The sequence below is a fragment of the Microcebus murinus genome, chromosome 7 (assembly GCF_040939455.1).
Source record: "Microcebus murinus isolate Inina chromosome 7, M.murinus_Inina_mat1.0, whole genome shotgun sequence".
In the NCBI taxonomy this organism is placed as follows: Eukaryota; Metazoa; Chordata; class Mammalia; order Primates; family Cheirogaleidae; genus Microcebus; species Microcebus murinus.
Genome location: NC_134110.1, coordinates 47,224,061 through 47,244,131, shown reverse-complemented (window position 1 = coordinate 47,244,131; position 20,071 = coordinate 47,224,061). Strand labels below are relative to the sequence as shown.

The following is a 20,071-nucleotide window of genomic DNA, read 5'->3' as shown; positions in this document are numbered from 1 at the left end:
TTTGTGTCAAATTTCCTAAAAGAGCTGTTTTCATTATTACTATTACCATCTTGTTTTTTTCACTGTCATTCTTTGCTCAGTCCAAGCCTAAGCTGCAAGGAACCTCAGAGCTTCCCCTATTGCCCATTTGGGACGCTACGACCATGTGAACAAGTCCAAGAGAACCTCTTCTAGCACAGTGTCTGGCTCCTAGCAAGCACTCAATAAATGGCAGAGGTTATTTTACACAGGCGTAGCTTGGACTAGCCGGAGGAAGCAAGTAGTGTGAAGTAACAAGAAAGACTGAGAAAGTACACGCCAGTGAACAGAAGTAAGTCACTTAGGTCTTTGCACTCGCTAATGACTTGTCTTGATCCGTGTCACACAGCAGAGGTTAAATTCCCATGTGTAACACCTTATACAAAGAGAGGGAACAACCTAACGTTTTTAAATCGCATTTTTTTCAAATGGAACCAAAGGATGGTCTCATACCTGGTACTGTTGCATCATGAATCACTAGCGCCATTCTGCCAAGGCGATGTTCAGCCCATGCACAGTACTACAAAATGATTCATGAAAAGACGCAGGATGAAAGCCTACCTCTAGGAATAACGGTAATAGTATAACGATCTTTTCATAAAGATTAGCTATGATCCAGGCCACTGCAAAGCTTTTCTACAATACAACAACACTATGAACTAGATCTTTACATACCTGTTTTTCTTATGAGAACAGTGAGGCTTTAAGTAAAAAATGTGATCATTTTTATATTGTCAACAGCAGATATATCTGATATGTCCAAGTTTAAAGTAGTCATAAAAACTTTGGATCCTTTGTAAATGCTGGTAAATTTGATCTATACAGAAATATTACACTGATGGTACACTTTTACTCCAGAAACAAAGCTTTGAAAATTTTCACTTTATTTACTTTACTTTTTTCACAATAGTCCTAGGATTCTTAAAGGACATCATGAATTTCTATTTTCATGTGTTTGTGTGGGGGTATCATAAATGAATGAAAGCCTATACGTACACCCTTAATCATTAGAGGCATTTAAAAAAAAAACAAAAACTCTTAAAACATTGAAAGTTCTCTATACCTCTTCTGATTTCTGTTTCAATCCCCTCAAAATAACTAGCATTTAACATAAAAATATTTTAAAGTTCAGATAAATTAAAATTACTTTTATTTTAGAAATATCAGAAGGTGAGATTAATTGGGGCTTGCCTAAGAGTTTGAAAAATCAAAACTGAAAATAACTGATTTAAGAGAAATTGAAATTAATCTCTAAAGAAAGTCATCATTTTTAGACTCCAGTACCAGTACAAATATAAATAATCTTTTAAGCTTTAGGTATTAAGACTAAACTAATTCTTTTATGACTACTAAGTACAAATTAATGTAAATTATATTCTATGATGTACAAATAATATATTAGAATCACAAGAACAGCACCTAACAATACAATCAAGATAAGAAGAGACAGCAACAGAAACCTTCTCAAACCCTGCTCTGGCATAAATGATGTTGAAATTATTGCCCAGGCAAGGTGGCTCATGCCCATAATCCCAGCACTTGGGGAGGCCAGGGCTGGAGGATTGCTTGAGGTCAAGAGTTTGAGGTCAGGAGTTCAAGACCAACCTGAGCAACAGAGCCAGACCCTACCAAAAGAAAGAAAGAAAAGAGAAGAGAAGAGAAGAGAAGAGAAGAGAAGAGAAGAGAAGAGAAGAGAAGAGAAGAGAAGAGAAGAGAAGAGAAGAGAAGAGGAGGAGAAGAGAAGAAGAGGAGAAGAGAAGAGAAGAGAAGGAGAGGAGAGGAGAGGAGAGGAGAGGAGAGGAGAGGAGAGGAGAGGAGAGGAGAGGAGAGGAGAGGAGAGGAGAGGAGAGGAGAGGAGAGGAGAGGAGAGGAGAGGAGAGGAGAGGAGAGGAGAGGAGAGGAGAGGAGAGGAGAGGAGAGGAGAGGAGAGGAGAGGAAAGAGAGGAGAAAAGAAAAGAAATTATTTACTGCAAATGCCAACCTAAGTGTAACTGTTTTCTCCAATCTAGCTAGAAAACAGATCTCAAAGGGTCCAGGAACTAAAAAAGGGAAAAAAGACTTTATAGAAAAGGGCCAGTCTAAATACAAAACCATATAAAATACTGAGGATGTGATTTGAATGTTTCTGAGGCCATTTTAAAACCTCCATTTGTGATCTGACCCTTTTGGAATAAATACTAATTTACAGATTTTGAAGTAGCTTCCATGAGCATAACAGCCTCTCAATTCTATCATGTAAGTAGGTGTAGTAAACATAGTTAAGCTGAGAAGGTTGAGAATTTAAATAAATAAAAATAGTGTCAATAAAAAGCTACTTCAGTCTGCAAATGATTCCGTCATTCAATTTCTGTAAATTGGTAGGTAGTGCATTTTGCAGTGTCTGTCAGCATTTCCACCCTTAGGACTGAATAAATAATTGAAGAATAAATAATTGTGTAAGTACTTGGTCCCAGGGGCCATTTTTATAGATTGCCGTCTAATGATAGTACCTTCTGTGCAACCCTGTATTAATATGGGGTAAAATTACACAGTTCTTTGTTTACACTGATACTGTGATATTGCAATATTTAATATTGTCTGGAATAGGAGGCAGAGGTAAAGACGCAGGGAGTTTTTATCATCATTAAAATCTCCATGACTGGAAGAGACAGCTTTGTTATGTGTTTTCCAAAGAAAATAAGTTAGGCACTGACCATTACCAACCCAAAAATAGCGTGTGTGGGGGGGAGGCTAAGAAAAGGATTGTTTTGATTAACGAATGATGAGTAAGGCTAAGAACAGCTCAATTGGAAGATGATACCTCGTCAGCTTGCTGCAGGAATTCTTCTGATCCCCTCTCCTATTCTGTGTTTCCATCCATCCATTCTACAAATATCCCACCACGAAGAACTAATACTGCACTTGGTACTGGGCTTTAAAAACTTACCAAGACAGAAACGTTTCATGTCTGTACAATTCCAACAGGTCTCTTTGGGTACATGACAATGACATTCTTCTCCCATTCGTGGAGCATCTCTTGCACAGGAAGCACTTAAATCCTTAAAACCATTCTGTCCCCTTTTACAAGGGAGAAGCTCTGAAAGGTTAAGTACTTTGCCCAAGTACTTTGCCAAGTCTTAACTATACAGTACTTTGCCCAAGTACTTTGCCAAGTCTTAACTATGCAGGTAAATAGGCAAAAAGAAGCCAGGATGGAAATCTAAGTTCGAGTCCCAGAAGGCAACACTGCCTCTCCTCATCCATCCTCGACACAGACCCACCAAATCAAAAAGAGAAAGGAATTATCAGAGCTCATTTTGGGTGAGTATTAGCCTCCCCTGCTTGGTTTCCTCATCTGCAAAATGGAGAAAAGAAGAATACCTACACCCTGAGGGGTATGGTGAGGATTAAATTAATCAGTATCTGTCAAGTCCTTAGACTAGTCCCCTGGCCTATAGTAAATACTCAGAAAATATTAACTATAATCATTGCTTAAATAAAGCAGGAAAGGCCGGGTACGGCAGCTCACGCCTGTATTCCTAGCACTCTGGGAGGCCGAGGCTGGAGGACTGCTTGAGCTCAGGAGTTCGAGACCACCCTGAGCAAGAGTGAGACTCCATCTCTACCAAAAAAAAATAGAAAGAAATGAGCTGGACAACTAAAAATATATGGAAAAAATTAGCCAGGCATGGTGGTGCATGCCTGTAGTCCCACCTACTTGGGAGGCTGAGGCAGGAGGATCACTTGAGCCCAGGAGTTTGAGGTTGCTGTGAGCTAGGCTAATGCCATGGCACTCTAGCCCGGGCAACAGAGTGAAACTCTGTCTCAAAAAATATATAAATAAATAAATAAAGCAGGAAAGGCTGGACAACAGTGAACAACCTTGAAGTTGAGAGAAAGGCATGAAACAGCTCTGAAACTCATTTAGGGCATCAGAATTGTTGTGAGAGTTATCTTTCCCATTCCACAGCACATCATCTGCTCTACATAATTTGGCATTTAATTATATACTGCCTTCTATTGTTACCTAATTGTCTGACCCAGCAAGACTCTAGCTTACTCTAAGGGAGAGACCCTTTTTGTTTCCCTCCCTCCTCCCTAAACCCCCATGACCAGACCCCTCAGTACTTTTGACTTAACATCAATTAATATTTGCAGTGAAAGTCTTACTTACAGAAAACCACTAATGGGCTGAAATCAAAAGCAATGTGGAAATTGGTTCATTCTAGGGATGGATCTGGCTGTACCTTAATCATACCAACATTCTTGGCTGCACATTTTTTTTTTTTCGGTTCATCCAGCCTAATCATGCCAACATCTGTTCACAGGTGTGTCAGGATTTTAGCAAGCCATTCCAGAAAATCTTTCAAGTCAGCTTCATGACATGATACAGAAATGAAGGGGAAAACACTGTCAGTGAGAACCTTTACCCAAAGCCGTCAGTGAGAACGGCTCTGTGTCTACTCAAGGCAGGTAGATCTACAGAAATGAACTAAAGGGCTCCAACTTGCTACTGCTCTGTCAACACAGCCATCAGAGACACCAGTGGCATGCTTGCCAAATTTGAGGGAACCCTGAAGTTGAGTAAGAATGATCTAACACTAGACTTCAAGGGCACAGTCTAATATTATCTCATCAGGCTGGAATTGGGGGCCAAATTAAATGTATTAAGAAGAATTTTAATACAGAAATACATAAAAGTTGTTGTCAAAGTCCACCAAACAGGATAAGGAAGGATGTATTCAACTAGTAGCCCATGTAGAAATCTTTAAGAGATTTTAGTTGATTATAACTATGCTATGAATTAGTGAGATGAGCTAACAAATTCAATTGTAGTTTACTGGAAGAGAAATAACACCCCTATCAATTAAGCACATTGTGGTACGCGTTCATCAGAAATAGATGAGCCTTTAAGAAGGATCATGCAAAGATAATTCCTTCAGAAGACAGGGATGCACTCATGCCCATTCATTACAGAAAAATGAGTAAATGTGTACAATAAAATTAATAGCAACACATAGCAAATACTTACTGAGCAAGTACTATAGCCAAACTCTGTGTTAAACATTTTGTATGGATTTCCCTGTCTCATCTTTCAAACACTCCTTTAAGGCAGGTACACTCCAGCAGAGCTGACTTCATTAGAAAGGGGAGGAGGCTTCCACCACCCAGAACTTTCCAAGTAACCACGTTAACTTTGCAGTCCCCTCCCCTACACAGCCCAAGTAGACAAAGCATAAAGAAAAAAGGGAAAACGGGGATGGGGGTGGGGCTGAGGGAGGGGTGAGACAGAAATGGGGAAATTTGACAAATAAATGCTGGGACTAGGGGAGGGAGGGAAGAAGAAAGGGGATGATCCAAGCTACCAATAGGAAAAGTGCATTTTTCTGAGATAACAACCACAAAAGTTCAGAGGTTGCTCTAGACACGGTAATTCTTTTAGTGTCTTCGAAAGTCATTTTCTGTCCCAGACATTAGCCCTTTTTCCTGTTGCAAAGAGAAAGGGGCCAGCGACCCGTGAAGTGTCAGGAATGCATTCGAGGGAGCTCTAGCTAAGTAGCAGGGAAGCTATTGTGCTCCTGTGAAGTTCAAAGGAAAAGGCCGTCTGTCCAGGAGGCTGAGCTGCAGTGCTGGGCGGAGTAGAGGCAGGGCCCTATGAGCCTGTCCCTGCACGCTGCAGCCACACCAGCCACAGCCCCAGCAGCAGGGAGAGGAGACTAAAAAGATGGGGGGGGGGGGGCATCAGACAGGGTCAGAGCATTGAATTGAGTGAGCCCAGTGCTCCTTTGGGATCAGGCCACAGGGTGAGAGGCCAGATATTTACATTTCTCCAAGCAGGCAAAGGAGATCTGGGGTGGGTGGGAGGCTGGGAAAGAAAGTAAAAGAAAACAAACTGCTCTTGCCATTAAATATTCATGACAGCAGCTTTGCTAAGACTAATGGAAAGCACATAAATCCCTTCACAACTTTGTTAAATGCAAGAAAAAATAAAAGAAGAAGAAGAAGAAGAAAAGAAAAAGATGGATGAGGGTCACAACTTGCTCTGGGGCAAATTGGGAGGAATAGGAAAATCTGGACCACAAAAGCTTGGTAGCTCAGGGGGAGCAGAGTTTATCTATGAGTTTATCTACACCCATTCCAGTAGGTGTCCCATTCACTTCTCATCACTGCAATAAAACATTAGTCAAAAGTGGGTTGATCAATTACCCCACATGCCTAAAGGACATTTGTCTTTGAAAAGTACCCCACCACTACCACCATCAAATATAATGCCATGGTTCCTTTTGAGAGATGTTGCTACCTTAAATCATGCTTAAACACAGGTCTGAATTCTTGAAACAGACCATCTATCTTGACCAAGAAAATGGAGATCCAATAATCTTTGCTCAGAGCCATCTTTCCAGGAGCACCAGCAAGATAATCTTTCTGAATGCACCCAAATTCTTGGGCCCCGAGAGACCGGGCTGTACACAGTGTTTGTGTCTGACAAAGGGCAAAGCCAGGGAATATCAAGGTTTGACTCACACCAGGCTTCTCTAGTTTTTTTTGTTTGATTTTGTTGTTGTTTGGGTGTTTTTTTGTTTTGATTTTTGGCTCCATTACTCATATTTCATCTGGTCAAAGGGAAGACAGGTTGATCTATCTGTTTGTCCTAAGGAAGCATCAGGAGTACTCTCTGAGGCACAGAAATGTTTGTAATGTTTGTAAATGTTTGAAATGTTTGTAATCAGGGGACGACACTATATACTCAATAATGTTTCTAAGGACACAAGCTTCTCATTATTTAGACAAAGAAAGAGATTCCTTTGGAAGAAGTTGTTTTTTGTACTGTAGGGGGTACTAACTATGTTGGGGTTTGGGTTTTTTTTATATATTTACATATGGAAAAGAGAAAACAAATACATAACAATGTTATGCTTTAGGTTGGGAGTGGATTTATATATCCCTATGATTATAATTCACGGGAGAAAGAAGGATATCCCTGAAACAAAACAGTCACAGTCACTCCAAAAGGTCCTCAGAAAATTCACAAGTTGATTTATAAGAGTTACATGATCCCAAAGCCACAAAACACAAACTTGGCTACTTTTAAATGTAAATACAAAGTATCATCTCTGATTAGATTTCAAGAAGGAATTTCACTTTCCCCATTAAATTCCCATTCCAGAAGGGAAAGCGAATGGTGTCAACTGTGGCGGTTTGAACATCATGCATTGTAATCATGGTGAACTTTCATTCCAGAGAATGCAGATATAATTGGCTGCTTTGGATGAATTTTAACAACAAATGTAAACATGAACAAGTCTTCCATGGGCCCCTCCATGGCTGTTACTGCCAAAATCTTTGTATACCCTTCCAATCTCATTCAGGAATGATTCCTCCTCACAATCCCCCTCCCCAAAGATCAGCCTTCACCTTAGAGCTGCAGAAGGCCAAGAGCTGTATTACTCATCCTCTGCCAAATAGTTCAGGTGTCTTGTGGATTCCTGAGGAAGCCCAATGACTGCCACAGAGAAAGTGCTCACGAAGCCACAGTGCTCACTGAGGGAACTATTATTATGAAGCAGTGTTTGTGGAATGAATATTTGATGGTATTTTTAAGAAAGGGAGATGGGTTTCTTTTAGAAAAATTAACTGTTTACTAAATTATTTTTTTATCTTGTATTATAGAATTATATAGATTATAGAATAATCAATTATAGAATTGATATAATAATCAATTGTAGAATAGATTGTGCAACCAAATGGAAATTATACACTAATTTTTGGTTGATTTCTTATAGGCAGAAAATCAAGAAGTATTAATGGGCAAATTAAAACAGTAATAATAATAAAATATTTCATATGGATTTTCCTTTTTTAAAAAACACTTAGAAAGTAATGTTTTAATTTTCCCCTTTTAAAACTAGAGGGAAGGGAAGGGGGATGAAAACCAGCCTCCAGACAGAATTTTCAATTAAAGAAAAGACACACAGAAAAGTCCAAGCTGTTGCAGTTAAATGAGCAGATTCAGTTTTCTTCTAAAAAGTGCACTTTAGATTTTTCTTTTTAATAAATAACATAAACAAATAATTCTAGGAAGTCCAGGATTCCTAGGAGGCAATAAACTGTCCTTTCAGGGTAGAATGCTAAGAATGTCAAAGGCCGTGCCATATATGGAAAAGGTCACCAATGAGCAATGAGCTCCTCGCTCCAAGCATTCTCAAGCCTTCAAGGACCACCACCAGACTCTCCACAATCCCCCAGGATCTAGCTCCCATGCCTTCCCCACTGAGGCATCCACAGGCCAGGATTCAACTGAGACCACTCTGCTCAAATTCCCACCAAAGGACTAAATGCATACTGGAACCAAAGTAGAAGGAAAACTGTAGTCCCCAATAACTGGAGGCATAGGTAGCTCTCCATAAACTTAAAATACTCACAAAATAATGAGTCATTAATGCTGTATAAGATCCTATCCTGGGATATCCTTAAAAGCAGTGTTACTTTATTGTATTTATCATCCAAGACTCAGCACAAGGCTTAGGTATGGTGAAAAGCGCTCAAAAACATTTGTGGAATGAAGAAACAAGGCAAAAGAAATAACTAAGTCAAGCAGAATTCAGCAGAAGATTTATACCTTAATTATTCCGAAAAGCAATAAAACCAGAATTAACATAGGGAACCTAGTAATAAATATCAAAGTGATAATAAGTTTACTTCAAAATTTTAAAAAAATATATTTTAAAGAGCCATCTTTCTACCTAGTATTCCTGGCTAGCTTCACACGTCAGAAAATATTATTTATATTTTTATTAACAATTTAGCACTTTCAGATTAGCTATAATTAAAATCAGTACTTATAACCTATATTCTAATTTTATTTGTGGTTTTGTAAAAAAAATTAGAACATTTATGAATACCAAAATGCTTCTATCATAATTTGAGGGTTCATTTTATATACTACTTGCAACATATTTATACACTATTTTTAATCATAGTAATCATATTTTGCATTTCTTTATAGTTTTATCACTCAGGTATACCCGTCTAGACACTATGATTTAGTCATGCCCATTTTTAAATGCAACATTTCTTATATTCTTTAAGTCACTTTGAATCCCCAGGTTCCTGTTCCAAACTTTTCTTTATACAACTTACTAATTATCTGTCGAAGAACAAGGGGCATTTCACCAGATTTTTCCTTTTTAAATTTTACTAATAATAAGCCTTCTTACATCATGATGTTTTAGAACAAAAATTTCCACCCCAAAGGTCATTATGAAGACATTTAACATAACAAATACATAAATCATCTTTTTAAAAAATGAAGGTTGCAGCCGGGGGCAGTGGCTCACGCCTGTAATCCTAGCACTCTGAGAGGCCAAGGCAGGTGGATTGCTCGAGGTCAGGAGTTCGAAACCAGCCTGAGCAAGAACGAGACCCGTCTCTACTATAAATAGAAAGAAATTAATTGGCCAACTAATATATATAGAAAAAATTAGCTGGGCATGGTGGCACATGCCTGTAGTCCCAGCTACTCAGGAGGCTGAGGCAGTAGGATTGCTTGAGCCCAGGAGTTTGAGGTTGCTGTGAGCTAGGCTGACGCCATGGCACTCTAGCCTGGGCAACAAAGCAAGACTCTGTCTCAAAAAAAATAAAATAAAATAAAATAAATAAAATAAATAAAATAAAATAAAATAAAAATGAAGATTGAATAAAGAAATAAGATTGAACATATACATCACATAATACGATGTTTAAGAGATTTAAATCGCTATTATTCATAAATAGGGAAATGCTGAGTTATAGATGTTTTTACTTAAAAAAAATAAAAATAAGAAAACCAAGCATGATACATGTAGATACGCACAGAAAAAATAGCTTTCAAGTAAAAGACAAACTGAAACACAGGTTAGACTTTTCAAAACACAAAGAATAATCATAAAGTACAGTCAAACTGGATGAATTTCAATACTAAGAACCTACTATAGGCAAAAAAGCGCTGCAAAAACAAAAGTTAAGACTTTAAGTTCCATTAAAAGAAAATACAGGCTAAAAGCATATGCACTTAATGATTCATGTGTTTGTTATAAAAGTTCTCATACGCTATAAAAATATTACCAAAAACATGTCCCTTTTCATGAGTACAATTAACACAATTACCGTTACACAGTATATCCATATAACAAAACTGCACTTGTACTCCTTAAATGTATAAAAATAAAAAAATTAATTAGATATGTTGGCAAATCAGGAAAATATTCAAGTCATCAAAAAAACATTTAATCAAAGTCAATTTTGCATAGGAAAAAATAATGTTAAGGGTACAAAAAGCAACACATTAAAATATTAGGGAAATTTGAGCTCTTCACCTTGAAAAAAAAATCAACTAATAAACCAAACAAATGGGAAGATAATTTTTTGCCATGTTCACAAGCCAAATGCTAATTGCCCTCTGTGCCTTAAAAGTATTAATTACTTTGAATAAAACTTTTTTGGTAAAGCACAGAATTCCTTTTGATGTCAAGAACACAGAGAGTTCAAAGGTTAGACTGCCACTCAACATTATGACACGTCAAAAACCTGAACAGGAAACCCATTTCTAAACTCATCCATAAAAGGTACTGCAATCCTAAAGGGAGAGCAGCCAGGCATTGTTTAGCCTGCTGGTGTTTTGTACTTTGCTTAAGGATTCATTCAGAAGGGTAACAATGCCTACCTCATCACCAAGGGGAAACATTCTTTTGGATACAAAGAATCCCAGCCATTTCTTCTAACACAGCCCCCTTCTACTGGCTAATTACTTTCTCAACATTCTAGAAGGCTAAAAGAGTCTAGCTAAGTTGAATAGCCTGGGATTTAGCCCATATTATGTTCTATCTTGTACTTCACACCCCTCCAAAAATTAAAAAAGAAAGAAAAGAATAACATTAGCCATATTGGGTGTGGGGGAGAGGGGGAGCAATAAGATTTACATGAGGAAAATAAAAAAATAACTTCAGTTGAAACAAAGAATAGAAATAGCTAAACATACAGTAAAGGTTTCATTTACAAAGAGGGCATATAAACACAGGGATGCCAAGTTTTGGCAGAAAGTTAGTCATTCGTTTATTCAACAAACATTCACTAATGCCTCCAAACACCCTGCTAGGCACAGGATGAAAAGACCAAAGAAGTCCATGTTCCCAAGGAGCTGTGTAACAGGAAAAAGGGACCACTAAACAGACAATCATAATATAATTATAATATTGCACTGAATGTTCTAGAAGAAGCAAAGTAAGTGCTATGGAACCCCAAGAGAGAAGGGCCTCTTGGCACAGAATGAACAACAGCAAGAAGGCACGAAGCATTTTCTTGGAGGTGATGCTACAGTTGGGCCTTCGAAGACATAAAGGTGAGCAAAAAATTAGGTGGGGGTGAGGCTAGCAGCAGATGATGCACCAGGCCATGGAAAGAGCAAATGCTATGATTTGAACTGGAAATATGAATATCAGTATCTGTTCAGTAGAGACCTCAGATAGTCACAATAGCAAAGCAGAAAATGGTATGGAAGATACCTCCACCAGTTCCAATCATCTGTGTTTCCTCAGTTGTTCAGCTGATAAATGCCACTTGCCTGTTAATCACCATCCTGATAACCACACTTCATACCATCCTGAAATCTGATCGAATAACTATTTTCTTAAAGTATGAGAGATGTCATATATTTTTTAAGCATGAGAACCTCTTCTCTTACTAATCACCATTCTTTAAATGCAATATATTACGTCTGGAAAATAAAATAGATAAATTAAGTAAATAATTGTCTTTTCTTTTACCTCCCATATTTTGAATCAAGCTATCAGAAAAACCCTCTACAGTTCCCTTGAAGAAGTTCTGATGGAGGCTGAAACATTAGTCATTACAGGAGATTGGTTTTAATCAAATACTTACCCTTTTATATCACTTGTCGTTTAAATGGTATTCTGCAGGCCTCAGGCATAATCAAAATGTGATGCCGTCTTTCTCTGAACATAGTTCTTTTAAAACTCAGCCACTGATAATGCCTTCAAAAGCACAGGGAATTTTGCCACCCAGCGAACCTGAGCAATGAGGAACTTAAAACTATATTCTTAAATATTTATAAAAAAATCATACCTCATCTATAATAACAGTGTGGAGGAATTGTTGGTCCTCCTTTACCAACTGCAGAAAAGTTCCACACTATAGGAGGTACCATGGTGGAGAGGAGATCATAAAATGTAGATTTTAATTCTGGCTCCTCCACTAATTAATACATCATCTCTCCAGGTCTCAGCTTCCTCATAATCCTAAGCTTCAGCAGACAGATAAGATCATTAACTCTTTTTTTGGGGGGAAGTTGGGGCCTAAAATTAGATTGATAATAAAACTAGTTAATATTTAGAGAGCATTTGTCTTATGCCAGGTACTGTGCAAAATGCTTTCCATTTGGTATCTCATGTAATTTCACAGAGCAAAGCTGATAAGACAGATACTAGAATCCTCCTCTTACTGATAAGGAAATGGGGGCTTAGATAGTTAAGCAACAGGAAAAAAGGGGACATCAAACATTCTTAACCACTAACCTCAACCACTTCCCCAATCCTTGAGGTTCTCACTAGGTCATGCAGGTATTCAGGTTCCAACTAGGTATTCAGATTCCAACTAATTTTTAAAATATATTGTTTTCCTGAAAAAAAAAATTTTTTGAAATATTTTTTACACAAGATTGCCAAATGTGAATTCGGTACACTTTTGGAATAAGAAGGTTCCAATCCAAAAATTTTCTACAAAACTCACTTTGTTTTATCTCCAAGCAGATTTATTCTGCATAGATATCTGCTTCTAAAGTCAGAGCAGTGGTGCTTTGGAATATGGAAGAAGATCATCTTCTCAAATGCCCTGTTTTCATGCCCAATGTCTACGGAACAGTTATTCTGGGGCCTTGCCTTCCATAAAGTGCTTTCATCAGAGAATCAGCTCCCAAGAAAGGAGGTAAGAAAGCAGACATCCAAGTAACCGTGCCTCTTCCGGGGTAGCCTTCATAGTCTTTGGGTATCTGTCTTTCATCCCTGCATAGCCTGAGTCCCAAGAGGAGAGAGAGGAAAGGGACTTACAAAGAAATTGCCACTGTCATTTAATGAATTGGAGCTGGCATCGTGCTCTTAATAGCCCCATTTAATTGTGCGGTCCTATTTTCTACAGAAGCCCTCCTACCACTAATGTATTAACAGTCTCTTACCCTGCCCCTGGGGAATTACAACTGCTCCATTTTCTCCTCTTTCAACCCAGCCCCTACATGACTTGCCTTCCTCTTAACACTATCACAGAAGCTGAGAACAAAACCTAAAATTGTAGGATTTTAGCCAGGTATGACTTAGGTATATTAGATCCTGGCATTTACCTTCTGGGGAGAAGAGGATAGGGCAAGGGGAATTCTTGTAAAAGAGGAATGTGATTGACAGTATAAAAATAAGACAAGAGCACTACTGCCATGATCACGGGAACAAAAAATGTCCATTTTCTGTTATTTTAAAATCATAACCTCATCAAGGCCATTATAGAGAACTGACAGCCACACATGACCTCCAAGTAAGGGAAGGGGATGGCTTTCCTCCCCCAAGATAATATGTCAGGCCAAAGATAGCAAAATAAATTAAAAATAGTAGATGTCTTAACTAAGGCCTGTTGCATCCAGGGATGTGTTTATTTCTAAACTTTCACATCATGCACCATAACACAATGCAAAAAGGACAATTCTCACATGGTAAGTCTCATCACTGTCCTCAAAAGCATGTTCTTCACATGTAGGGGCAAAAACAGTGTTTCTAAAACTAGACACCATGAAAAGATATCTTAAGATTACAGCTGGAAACTTTTAGACTTTATTATTTGGAAAATGTAAATTTATTTTCCAATAAGATCTGTCTGTTCTTTCCCAATCATATTAATGTGAATAAAACTCCTCAGAAATAAAGCCATTATAAAGTTACAGTAAGATTGAATATGCTAAAACAAGGGTATTTTAACAGATGTCCACAGTTTCTTCTGGGTTTTTTTTTTTTTTTTTTTTTTTTTTTGAGACAGAGTCTCACTTTGTTGCCCAGGCTAGAGTGAGTGCCGTGGCATTAGCCCGGCTCATAGCAACCTCAATCTCCAGGGCTCAGCGATCCTACTGCCTCAGCCTCTCGAGTAGCTGGGACTACAGGCATGCGCCACCATGCCTGGCTAATTTTTTGTATATATATTTTTAGTTGGTCAATTAATTTATTTCTATTTTTGGTAGAGACGGGGTCTCGCTCAGGCTGGTTTCGAACTCCTGACCTCGAGCAATCCGCCCGCCTCGGCCTCCCAAAGTGCTAGGATTACAGGCGTGAGCCACCACGCCCGGCTCTTCTGGGTTTTATTATTATGATTATTGTTTAAATTGTTACAGAGACAGGGTCTCCCTCTGTCGCACAGGCTGGAGGGCAGTGACAAGATCACAGTCCCTGGGCTCAAGCAATCCTCCCACCTTGGCTTCCCAAAGTGCTGGGATTACAGGTGTGACCCACTGCGCCCAGCCCACAGTTTCTTTTAACAAGAAACAGATGGGCAAATTTAAGAAAAGGTGGGGTGTGTCAATATTCTCTGCAACAAAAAAAGTTCCAAACTTATAGATAATGCAACCCAAGTCACCAGATAGGGCTAACTGAAACTACATATTGAGCTGACCACATTTTTTTTAAAAAATCTGACTTCAAATAATTTTCTCACAAATCTTTCCTATTCACATGCCCATTGTAATCTTTGCTGGTCTTCCCGACTTCATTTTAATTTCCCTCATTCATTGTAAAATTCTTCTGAAATTGAAAACAGAGAAGAAAGAATTAAGCTTCTAGTGAGGGAAAGAAACCTGAAATCTCAGAACACCGAGGCTACTGCTAGTGATTAAACTTTTCTTCCAATCAGTTTCTCAATTTCTGTCACCAGGATACGCTATGGAGTATGCACTTACATATGGTCCAAGAAATTTTTATACCTCTTATAGCTGATTGACAAGACCAATCAACAGAGAATTGGTGGGGCTTGGGGGATGGAGAGACAGACACTTCCCCTTATTTTAAGCATTTAATGTGATAAAAATTCCTTCTCGGGATATAACGATGCTTTTAGCTAAACTCTGAACTTGAGCAATTTAAGAACCAAATTTGAAATTTAGACTTTAGAATGAACCTGGCACACACAAAGCACTTAATAAATGCATATTTAATGCATGAATGAATAAATCTACAGAACAGTACTCTCCACAATTAAAGGACATTTATGGAAAACACTGTACTATTTAATGCTCTCCATCCAATCCCCACTGCCCCTATTACCTGTTATGAATACATCTTCCTATTATCTAGCCAATCACCCACCAGTCACCATAAGTGTTTAATGATTCAGGCTATCAAGGCTAGCCTGGCCCTAATCCATATTCCGAATATGAAGAATTCAAAAACTAACTCCAGTATCATTAGGCAGACAGGTTTTCTTCCTATCCCCTAGCTGATATCTCAATACCTCTCTTTCCAAACTAGACTACTTTAATTGGCTCCTAAGTAGCCACTCTCTTCACAGTGTTCTGAATGCTGGGCACAGTCCCCAGCACATAGTTAGAAGCTCAACAACAGAGGTTTTCCAAATTCGGGAATCAAGCACTAGCTTTTTTGGTCAATGGGTCTCAATAAGGAAAGAAAAGACCATTGACTTGCTTGCTAATGCCTTATCCCTGACCTAATTATTCCATTGGGGTGGACCCTTAGGAATACATCCAATAGTATGAAAGATAAGTGAAGAAATATACAAACCACTGGTCTAATCAGTGAAACTCTCTCAGAGGAACTGAATGGGGGAGATTCAAGATCCCCAACTGGGACCTTCATGAGAACCTTGTCCAAGACTACCCTGTAATCGTATGGTTTACAGAGTAAGGATGCAAGGAACTCTCCCGAGCTAGAATAAGCGGCACCTGTAAGGTGATTATGTCCCAGATGCTACCTTCTGTGATCCACTATAAGCCTCTTGGTCAGAATTATCCCAGAGCACAAAGTCTGAATTTGCTCATGCTCAGTTGTGTGCATGGCCATCCTCCTCAGTGACTGCAGATTCCAAAACTGTAAGAATCAGATCTTCCCGCAACAGTTCAACAACCAAGCAAGAAATTAAGATGGGCATGTTATCTGAGTGGGGTTCCAATCCTGACGCTGCCTCTAACACTTTGAGAGACTCTGGACAAGCTGTTGAACAAGTCTAAGTCTCAATTTCCTCATTATTTTTCAGATAAAATGAAAATAATGGCAGATCCCCCTAACGTACCCCTCATGGAGCTTTTGCAAGGATTACATGAAATAGTTCTAAGAGTATACTGCCTTCTTATACACAGCTAGTACTTTTAATACATAACAAATATTTGGGCTGGAGGCCTAAACCCCCAATGCCTTATATGATCCACATTGCATCACAGTAGATGCTCACTGGTAGGAACTGGGATGATTTTTTATTCCTACCAAGATGTGGATGCTTCCATTGTTAAGCATTATATATCATCACCTAGCGCTCTTCATTCAAAGATACTATAACAAATTGGTAAAGGGTTAGGAGAAAATGTTTAGAAAGAGGTGAGTAAATGCAACTTGGTAAATTCAAGTTTATATGATTTGAAAAGTAATAAGGATGCTGGCCGGGCGCGGTGGCTCACGCCTGTAATCCTAGCACTCTGGGAGGCCGAGGCAGGTGGATTGCATATGGTCAGGAGTTCGAAACCAGCCTGAGCAAGAGCGAGACCCTGTCTCTACTAAAAACAGAAAGAAATTAATTGGCCAACTAAAAATATATAGAAAAACAAAATTAGCTAAGCATGGTGGCACAGCCTGTAGTCGCAGGCTGAGGCAGAAGGATTGCTTGAGCCCAGGAGATTGAGGTTGCTGTGAGCTAGGCTGACGCCACGGCACTCACTCTAGCCTGGACAACAAAGTGAGACTCTGTCTCAAAAAATATATATATATTAGAAAAAAAAAAAAAAGTAACAAGGATACTGAGGTTATTAAAATAACTTATATGCTAAAGCCTTGGTTACTGTTCTCGCTCCCATGGGGACAATGGGAAGAAGAGTGAGGAGAAAGGGCCACAATTTCCAGATTGTGATATTATTGTGAGTTGCCATTTGTTAGTAAAGTCATATGTCATAGCTTAAGATGGGGGGGCAATATTTTGAGTGTTATCAAAAGCTTTATTGGAAAGTTAGCACTTCTTCTAGATTTATAGGATTTAAAGGGGGATTTTTGGTGGTGGTTTCTTGTTTTCTGGGGTTTTTTAGTATTCTTACATGGGAACATATTATATCCAGAGCCTAGTGGAAGACAATAGCATTTTTACACTGGAAATCACTGGGGAAAAATAATTAACTTAATAGACATTCACTTTACTGCAAACTTTAACAGAATGCATCTGTTATACAACTGGGAAACAAGAGCCACTTATCTATACGATGTTAATTGTGTGTGCGTGTGAGACTTAGGCAAAAAAATCAGTGTTTTTACTGAAATAAAATGGACCTGTTTTGCTGCAGAGCATTCAAAAAGAAAAGCTTAATCCATTCTGTATTTTCACAAGCAACAAATTTTGTGCCACTGTGTATCCTCTCTGATAATCTTTTTTTAATAAAATTTTTAAATACTTTTTAAAAATCATTTGCTAATCTTCTCTGTATCGTCCCAATTTTAGTATATGTGCTGCCAAAGCAAGCACTGTGATAACCTATTTTAAAGGAACATTTCAAGCACCAGAAAAATAAAAGAATAATGTCCCTTAGATGAATCTGACTTGTAAATAAGGAAAGCTATTAAGTGCTTAGTGTTTTTAGTCTATCATAAATACTATAAATAATATCAGAATATACAGCCCATCTGGTTCTACTCAGTGAAGCCTCTTTCTTTAGTAAGGAAGAACACAATACTGGCTAATTCTCTGGCATCTAACCCTCATCGCTTAAAAAAATAAATTAAAGGTGGGAAGAGGGAGATTGGCAATCAGATAAAATAGAGCGTCCAGAAACCTAAGCAACTTTTGTGTACTGCCCATCAGTTAGATGGCTAGCTATAGTTATTGATAGCCTGAAATTTTGTGAAAAGACCACATCCAAAATTTCTTCACACCACTACTATTTTTATGGAGTTGGGAGCCTCTTTAGGTAAGGAGCAAAAGTACAGAAATAATCCATCCTGAAAAATACTTTCTATTCTAAGCACCTGGCATAAAGCTATTGTGTCCAGTGATTCCACACATAAAGGAAATGCTCTGAATCCTAAGGACTAATTGCACATCTACAGACTTCCTCTTTTTACAGAGCTTTTAATTGGGCACTTTAAGTTGCCAAGTGTGTTCAAAAATGGTATTTCAAATAGGCACACAAAGTGACTGCTGATCCAGATTTGGAATATTCAGCTTCCCTTTGGATGGGGAACTGATGCACTTATTTTAAGCTATTCATTCTCCAGTAGATGACAACATGAAGGGAGAAACCAAGTATCTTTGTCTATTTAATTTAGCTTGCATTCATAATAATATGAATGTTTCAGTATAATTTCAATGCAAAAAGACAATGTAAAAAAAAGAGCTAAAAAATCTAAAATTAGAAACCACTACTCAAGTGGGATATAAATATTAGATATATGTACTTTTACTTCCCATAAGCAATTAGTTTTGTAGTAGACAGAATGCAATAACTATTTAGGAGCTTAATTTTGTCTTAGACTCAGTTATTTTTGAAGCCTCCCTTCTCCAGGAAAGCCCTGTGCTTTGATTCCAAAGAAGAGGGTCGATATCACATACAAGACTCTGCAACATCACACAACCACATAAAACTGTCACCGTGAAATACTGCGCTGCATGATTCTGTTACTACTTCTTTTATTCTTGCAGCAATGGACACACAACCTCAGAGGATGAATTCGCCACTTCAAGGCTCCTGCCTAGCGCTGGATAGAAACAATGGAAACAGTCTTGGGAACAGCAGCCCCTAGGGATGTCGGCACTGACATCCGATCTGACAGCAAGTACACTTTTGAATTAATAATTTTTATACTTCCTACGCTCTGAAGTTTCTTCCTCAGATTAGAGTATTCCTCCATTCCTAGAAAGGAGCCCAACCCTGAAATTAAATCCAACGCTACAAAACCACTGAATGAATTTCTTTCATCAGATACTCATATACTAAAACTAAAACCTTCAGATGAGAAGCGCAGTTTTCAAAATAATTATCAGGCATCAGCAGGGGTCTTTTAAACAAGGATCAGAAGGTCTACAGACCCTATAAAAACATATGTACAAGTCTGATGTGTAATTTTCTGAAAGGAGGTTTTAGAATCCACAGAGTGGTCTGTGACCTAAAAAAAGTCAGCCATCAACTATAAAGTTGTTTCTTTAATTATGCTGAGAGGGGAAAAAATCATAAATAAAGCTATACAGATTGAACAGAATATAGAACAGGAAGTAAATATTTTCCTTCAACCTAATGTGTTTACATAAAAGGAATGTAATGACAAACTTTTATCATGTACACTGTAACAGAAAAAAAAAACATTTGTTTAATAAAAGATAAGTTGGATTCATGCATGTAATTGGGAAGCATTTGTTGTTATTGTTGTTATGTATTAATGTACAAAGAGACTCTTTATCCTCTGAGTAGAATTTAAAAACCTGGTAGAAACAAGCCCATTCTCAGGCTTATAAAACAAGCCTTTACAGATAATTATGTTTTATTACTCTTCATTTTATGGGGATTGTGTTATACAAAACAAATACCAGATGCCTATTTGTTTTATTCATTTCAGGGAAAAAAAAATCCTATGAGTGCCTCTGCGAATAGAACTGCTTTTAATTAAACACAATGCACAATGAGCACATAAAAATTAATACTGTTTGAAGCCAGCAGGTAGAGAGTAAATATATCGAACAGCAACTGCTGAACACACCTTCTTCTCCTGGCTGGCACACTGAGAAGAGAACAATCCCAAGCTTATTACTTGGAAACTGATATCTGCAAGAAATACTTGAACAAGGTCAT

General features: G+C 38.1%; 1 protein-coding gene and 1 pseudogene across 2 annotated transcripts in view; both read right to left on the bottom strand.

Annotated features, from left to right (window-relative positions):
• The window catches only part of EXT1 (exostosin glycosyltransferase 1), a 283,562-nt gene that overhangs the window by 242,889 nt on the left and 20,602 nt on the right, over positions 1–20,071 (bottom strand). The gene's annotated exons all lie outside the window — the stretch shown is intronic.
• On the bottom strand, positions 17,668–17,754 carry LOC142872050 (uncharacterized; annotated as a pseudogene).